The sequence below is a fragment of the Eupeodes corollae genome, chromosome 1 (assembly GCF_945859685.1).
Source record: "Eupeodes corollae chromosome 1, idEupCoro1.1, whole genome shotgun sequence".
In the NCBI taxonomy this organism is placed as follows: Eukaryota; Metazoa; Arthropoda; class Insecta; order Diptera; family Syrphidae; genus Eupeodes; species Eupeodes corollae.
Genome location: NC_079147.1, coordinates 123,649,561 through 123,659,600, shown reverse-complemented (window position 1 = coordinate 123,659,600; position 10,040 = coordinate 123,649,561).

Sequence of the window (10,040 nt, the reverse complement as noted above, 5' to 3'; positions counted from 1 at the left end):
TATTTTCTACACTAAAGGATATTTTTTTTAATTCAATAATGTTTTACAATGTAAAAATGAACTATAATTTGAACTTAAAGTTGTGTCTACAGATTTAAAGGCTTGCAGAATACAGTTGTTCAAAAACTAGCTGGAAGACTTTTTTTTTTTACAAAAAATTGACGAATTAAAACAATAAAAATAGAAAATTTGCCATAAGTTATACCTTAATTCTAAAATGTTATATGATGGCGGCTTACATCCCCCTGATAGGCAGAAAGAGAATTTTTTCAGAAAAGAAAGTAAGAAGGCTTAAGATTAAAGAGATCAATGAAGTGAATGCAAGATGGTTAATAATCGACAAAAATGTAAGCTTTTCTTTACACTTACATTGCACACTACTCAGCATATAAATGAACAGAATAGAGAACACAGCACCTTGAGCAACTAGACCATGTAAGGTGATAACAACACAAGAAATCAATACAAGACAAAAGAGAAAGAATAACAGAAAGAAAGAACATATGACAACAGCACGCGGTAGGTTTCGAGACGATCCTCTCTTTGTCTACTAACCATGCTAACTGGGAACCGCAGCTTAATTAACTATCATTATCATTATCATTATCATTATCATTATCATTATCATTATCATTATCATTATCATTATCATTATCATTATCATTATCATTATCATTATCATTATCATTATATCATTATCATTATCATTATCATTATCATTATCATTATCATTATCATTATCATTATCATTATCATTATCATTATCATTATCATTATCATTATCATTATCATTATCATTATCATTATCATTATCATTATCATTATCATTATCATTATCATTATCATTATCATTATCATTATCATTATCATTATCATTATCATTATCATTATCATTATCATTATCATTATCATTATCATTATCATTATCATTATCATTATCATTATCATTATCATTATCATTATCATTATCTCATTATCATTATCATTATCATTATCATTATCATTATCATTATCATTATCATTATCATTATCATTATCATTATCATTATCATTATCATTATCATTATCATTATCATTATCATTATCATTATCATTATCATTATCATTATCATTATCATTATCATTATCATTATCATTATCATTATCATTATCATTATCATTATCATTATCATTATCATTATCATTATCATTATCATTATCATTATCATTATCATTATCATTATCATTATCATTATCATTATCATTATCATTATCATTATCATTATCATTATCATTATCATTATCATTATCATTATCATTATCATTATCATTATCATTATCATTATCATTATCATTATCATTATCATTATCATTATCATTATCATTATCATTATCATTATCATTATCATTATCATTATCATTATCATTATCATTATCATTATCATTATCATTATCATTATCATTATCATTATCATTATCATTATCATTATCATTATCATTATCATTATCATTATCATTATCATTATCATTATCATTATCATTATCATTATCATTATCATTATCATTATCATTATCATTATCATTATCATTATCATTATCATTATCATTATCATTATCATTATCATTATCATTATCATTATCATTATCATTATCATTATCATTATCATTATCATTATCATTATCATTATCATTATCATTATCATTATCATTATCATTATCATTATCATTATCATTATCATTATCATTATCATTATCATTATCATTATCATTATCATTATCATTATCATTATCATTATCATTATCATTATCATTATCATTATCATTATCATTATCATTATCATTATCATTATCATTATCATTATCATTATCATTATCATTATCATTATCATTATCATTATCATTATCATTATCATTATCATTATCATTATCATTATCATTATCATTATCATTATCATTATCATTATCATTATCATTATCATTATCATTATCATTATCATTATCATTATCATTATCATTATCATTATCATTATCATTATCATTATCATTATCATTATCATTATCATTATCATTATCATTATCATTATCATTATCATTATCATTATCATTATCATTATCATTATCATTATCATTATCATTATCATTATCATTATCATTATCATTATCATTATCATTATCATTATCATTATCATTATCATTATCATTATCATTATCATTATCATTATCATTATCATTATCATTATCATTATCATTATCATTATCATTATCATTATCATTATCATTATCATTATCATTATCATTATCATTATCATTATCATTATCATTATCATTATCATTATCATTATCATTATCATTATCATTATCATTATCATTATCATTATCATTATCATTATCATTATCATTATCATTATCATTATCATTATCATTATCATTATCATTATCATTATCATTATCATTATCATTATCATTATCATTATCATTATCATTATCATTATCATTATCATTATCATTATCATTATCATTATCATTATCATTATCATTATCATTATCATTATCATTATCATTATCATTATCATTATCATTATCATTATCATTATCATTATCATTATCATTATCATTATCATTATCATTATCATTATCATTATCATTATCATTATCATTATCATTATCATTATCATTATCATTATCATTATCATTATCATTATCATTATCATTATCATTATCATTATCATTATCATTATCATTATCATTATCATTATCATTATCATTATCATTATCATTATCATTATCATTATCATTATCATTATCATTATCATTATCATTATCATTATCATTCTTATCATTATCATTATCATTATCATTATCATTATCATTATCATTATCATTATCATTATCATTATCATTATCATTATCATTATCATTATCATTATCATTATCATTATCATTATCATTATCATTATCATTATCATTATCATTATCATTATCATTATCATTATCATTATCATTATCATTATCATTATCATTATCATTATCATTATCATTATCATTATCATTATCATTATCATTATCATTATCATTATCATTATCATTATCATTATCATTATCATTATCATTATCATTATCATTATATTATCATTATCATTATCATTATCATTATCATTATCATTATCATTATCATTATCATTATCATTATCATTATCATTATCATTATCATTATCATTATCATTATCATTATCATTATCATTATCATTATCATTATCATTATCATTATCATTATCATTATCATTATCATTATCATTATCATTATCATTATCATTATCATTATCATTATCATTATCATTATCATTATCATTATCATTATCATTATCATTATCATTATCATTATCATTATCATTATCATTATCATTATCATTATCATTATCATTATCATTATCATTATCATTATCATTATCATTATCATTATCATTATCATTATCATTATCATTATCATTATCATTATCATTATCATTATCATTATCATTATCATTATCATTATCATTATCATTATCATTATCATTATCATTATCATTATCATTATCATTATCATTATCATTATCATTATCATTATCATTATCATTATCATTATCATTATCATTATCATTATCATTATCATTATCATTATCATTATCATTATCATTATCATTATCATTATCATTATCATTATCATTATCATTATCATTATCATTATCATTATCATTATCATTATCATTATCATTATCATTATCATTATCATTATCATTATCATTATCATTATCATTATCATTATCATTATCATTATCATTATCATTATCATTATCATTATCATTATCATTATCATTATCATTATCATTATCATTATCATTATCATTATCATTATCATTATCATTATCATTATCATTATCATTATCATTATCATTATCATTATCATTATCATTATCATTATCATTATCATTATCATTATCATTATCATTATCATTATCATTATCATTATCATTATCATTATCATTATCATTATCATTATCATTATCATTATCATTATCATTATCATTATCATTATCATTATCATTATCATTATCATTATCATTATCATTATCATTATCATTATCATTATCATTATCATTATCATTATCATTATCATTATCATTATCATTATCATTATCATTATCATTATCATTATCATTATCATTATCATTATCATTATCATTATCATTATCATTATCATTATCATTATCATTATCATTATCATTATCATTATCATTATCATTATCATTATCATTATCATTATCATTATCATTATCATTATCATTATCATTATCATTATCATTATCATTATCATTATCATTATCATTATCATTATCATTATCATTATCATTATCATTATCATTATCATTATCATTATCATTATCATTATCATTATCATTATCATTATCATTATCATTATCATTATCATTATCATTATCTTATCATTATCATTATCATTATCATTATCATTATCATTATCATTATCATTATCATTATCATTATCATTATCATTATCATTATCATTATCATTATCATTATCATTATCATTATCATTATCATTATCATTATCATTATCATTATCATTATCATTATCATTATCATTATCATTATCATTATCATTATCATTATCATTATCATTATCATTATCATTATCATTATCATTATCATTATCATTATCATTATCATTATCATTATCATTATCATTATCATTATCATTATCATTATCATTATCATTATCATTATCATTATCATTATCATTATCATTATCATTATCATTATCATTATCATTATCATTATCATTATCATTATCATTATCATTATCATTATCATTATCATTATCATTATCATTATCATTATCATTATCATTATCATTATCATTATCATTATCATTATCATTATCATTATCATTATCATTATCATTATCATTATCATTATCATTATCATTATCATTATCATTATCATTATCATTATCATTATCATTATCATTATCATTATCATTATCATTATCATTATCATTATCATTATCATTATCATTATCATTATCATTATCATTATCATTATCATTATCATTATCATTATCATTATCATTATCATTATCATTATCATTATCATTATCATTATCATTATCATTATCATTATCATTATCATTATCATTATCATTATCATTATCATTATCATTATCATTATCATTATCATTATCATTATCATTATCATTATCATTATCATTATCATTATCATTATCATTATCATTATCATTATCATTATCATTATCATTATCATTATCATTATCATTATCATTATCATTATCATTATCATTATCATTATCATTATCATTATCATTATCATTATCATTATCATTATCATTATCATTATCATTATCATTATCATTATCATTATCATTATCATTATCATTATCATTATCATTATCATTATCATTATCATTATCATTATCATTATCATTATCATTATCATTATCATTATCATTATCATTATCATTATCATTATCATTATCATTATCATTATCATTATCATTATCATTATCATTATCATTATCATTATCATTATCATTATCATTATCATTATCATTATCATTATCATTATCATTATCATTATCATTATCATTATCATTATCATTATCATTATCATTATCATTATCATTATCATTATCATTATCATTATCATTATCATTATCATTATCATTATCATTATCATTATCATTATCATTATCATTATCATTATCATTATCATTATCATTATCATTATCATTATCATTATCATTATCATTATCATTATCATTATCATTATCATTATCATTATCATTATCATTATCATTATCATTATCATTATCATTATCATTATCATTATCATTATCATTATCATTATCATTATCATTATCATTATCATTATCATTATCATTATCATTATCATTATCATTATCATTATCATTATCATTATCATTATCATTATCATTATCATTATCATTATCATTATCATTATCATTATCATTATCATTATCATTATCATTATCATTATCATTATCATTATCATTATCATTATCATTATCATTATCATTATCATTATCATTATCATTATCATTATCATTATCATTATCATTATCATTATCATTATCATTATCATTATCATTATCATTATCATTATCATTATCATTATCATTATCATTATCATTATCATTATCATTATCATTATCATTATCATTATCATTATCATTATCATTATCATTATCATTATCATTATCATTATCATTATCATTATCATTATCATTATCATTATCATTATCATTATCATTATCATTATCATTATCATTATCATTATCATTATCATTATCATTATCATTATCATTATCATTATCATTATCATTATCATTATCATTATCATTATCATTATCATTATCATTATCATTATCATTATCATTATCATTATCATTATCATTATCATTATCATTATCATTATCATTATCATTATCATTATCATTATCATTATCATTATCATTATCATTATCATTATCATTATCATTATCATTATCATTATCATTATCATTATCATTATCATTATCATTATCATTATCATTATCATTATCATTATCATTATCATTATCATTATCATTATCATTATCATTATCATTATCATTATCATTATCATTATCATTATCATTATCATTATCATTATCATTATCATTATCATTATCATTATCATTATCATTATCATTATCATTATCATTATCATTATCATTATCATTATCATTATCATTATCATTATCATTATCATTATCATTATCATTATCATTATCATTATCATTATCATTATCATTATCATTATCATTATCATTATCATTATCATTATCATTATCATTATCATTATCATTATCATTATCATTATCATTATCATTATCATTATCATTATCATTATCATTATCATTATCATTATCATTATCATTATCATTATCATTATCATTATCATTATCATTATCATTATCATTATCATTATCATTATCATTATCATTATCATTATCATTATCATTATCATTATCATTATCATTATCATTATCATTATCATTATCATTATCATTATCATTATCATTATCATTATCATTATCATTATCATTATCATTATCATTATCATTATCATTATCATTATCATTATCATTATCATTATCATTATCATTATCATTATCATTATCATTATCATTATCATTATCATTATCATTATCATTATCATTATCATTATCATTATCATTATCATTATCATTATCATTATCATTATCATTATCATTATCATTATCATTATCATTATCATTATCATTATCATTATCATTCTATCATTATCATTATCATTATCATTATCATTATCATTATCATTATCATTATCATTATCATTATCATTATCATTATCATTATCATTATCATTATCATTATCATTATCATTATCATTATCATTATCATTATCATTATCATTATCATTATCATTATCATTATCATTATCATTATCATTATCATTATCATTATCATTATCATTATCATTATCATTATCATTATCATTATCATTATCATTATCATTATCATTATCATTATCATTATCATTATCATTATCATTATCATTATCATTATCATTATCATTATCATTATCATTATCATTATCATTATCATTATCATTATCATTATCATTATCATTATCATTATCATTATCATTATCATTATCATTATCATTATCATTATCATTATCATTATCATTATCATTATCATTATCATTATCATTATCATTATCATTATCATTATCATTATCATTATCATTATCATTATCATTATCATTATCATTATCATTATCATTATCATTATCATTATCATTATCATTATCATTATCATTATCATTATCATTATCATTATCATTATCATTATCATTATCATTATCATTATCATTATCATTATCATTATCATTATCATTATCATTATCATTATCATTATCATTATCATTATCATTATCATTATCATTATCATTATCATTATCATTATCATTATCATTATCATTATCATTATCATTATCATTATCATTATCATTATCATTATCATTATCATTATCATTATCATTATCATTATCATTATCATTATCATTATCATTATCATTATCATTATCATTATCATTATCATTATCATTATCATTATCATTATCATTATCATTATCATTATCATTATCATTATCATTATCATTATCATTATCATTATCATTATCATTATCATTATCATTATCATTATCATTATCATTATCATTATCATTATCATTATCATTATCATTATCATTATCATTATCATTATCATTATCATTATCATTATCATTATCATTATCATTATCATTATCATTATCATTATCATTATCATTATCATTATCATTATCATTATCATTATCATTATCATTATCATTATCATTATCATTATCATTATCATTATCATTATCATTATCATTATCATTATCATTATCATTATCATTATCATTATCATTATCATTATCATTATCATTATCATTATCATTATCATTATCATTATCATTATCATTATCATTATCATTATCATTATCATTATCATTATCATTATCATTATCATTATCATTATCATTATCATTATCATTATCATTATCATTATCATTATCATTATCATTATCATTATCATTATCATTATCATTATCATTATCATTATCATTATCATTATCATTATCATTATCATTATCATTATCATTATCATTATCATTATCATTATCATTATCATTATCATTATCATTATCATTATCATTATCATTATCATTATCATTATCATTATCATTATCATTATCATTATCATTATCATTATCATTATCATTATCATTATCATTATCATTATCATTATCATTATCATTATCATTATCATTATCATTATCATTATCATTATCATTATCATTATCATTATCATTATCATTATCATTATCATTATCATTATCATTATCATTATCATTATCATTATCATTATCATTATCATTATCATTATCATTATCATTATCATTATCATTATCATTATCATTATCATTATCATTATCATTATCATTATCATTATCATTATCATTATCATTATCATTATCATTATCATTATCATTATCATTATCATTATCATTATCATTATCATTATCATTATCATTATCATTATCATTATCATTATCATTATCATTATCATTATCATTATCATTATCATTATCATTATCATTATCATTATCATTATCATTATCATTATCATTATCATTATCATTATCATTATCATTATCATTATCATTATCATTATCATTATCATTATCATTATCATTATCATTATCATTATCATTATCATTATCATTATCATTATCATTATCATTATCATTATCATTATCATTATCATTATCATTATCATTATCATTATCATTATCATTATCATTATCATTATCATTATCATTATCATTATCATTATCATTATCATTATCATTATCATTATCATTATCATTATCATTATCATTATCATTATCATTATCATTATCATTATCATTATCATTATCATTATCATTATCATTATCATTATCATTATCATTATCATTATCATTATCATTATCATTATCATTATCATTATCATTATCATTATCATTATCATTATCATTATCATTATCATTATCATTATCATTATCATTATCATTATCATTATCATTATCATTATCATTATCATTATCATTATCATTATCATTATCATTATCATTATCATTATCATTATCATTATCATTATCATTATCATTATCATTATCATTATCATTATCATTATCATTATCATTATCATTATCATTATCATTATCATTATCATTATCATTATCATTATCATTATCATTATCATTATCATTATCATTATCATTATCATTATCATTATCATTATCATTATCATTATCATTATCATTATCATTATCATTATCATTATCATTATCATTATCATTATCATTATCATTATCATTATCATTATCATTATCATTAT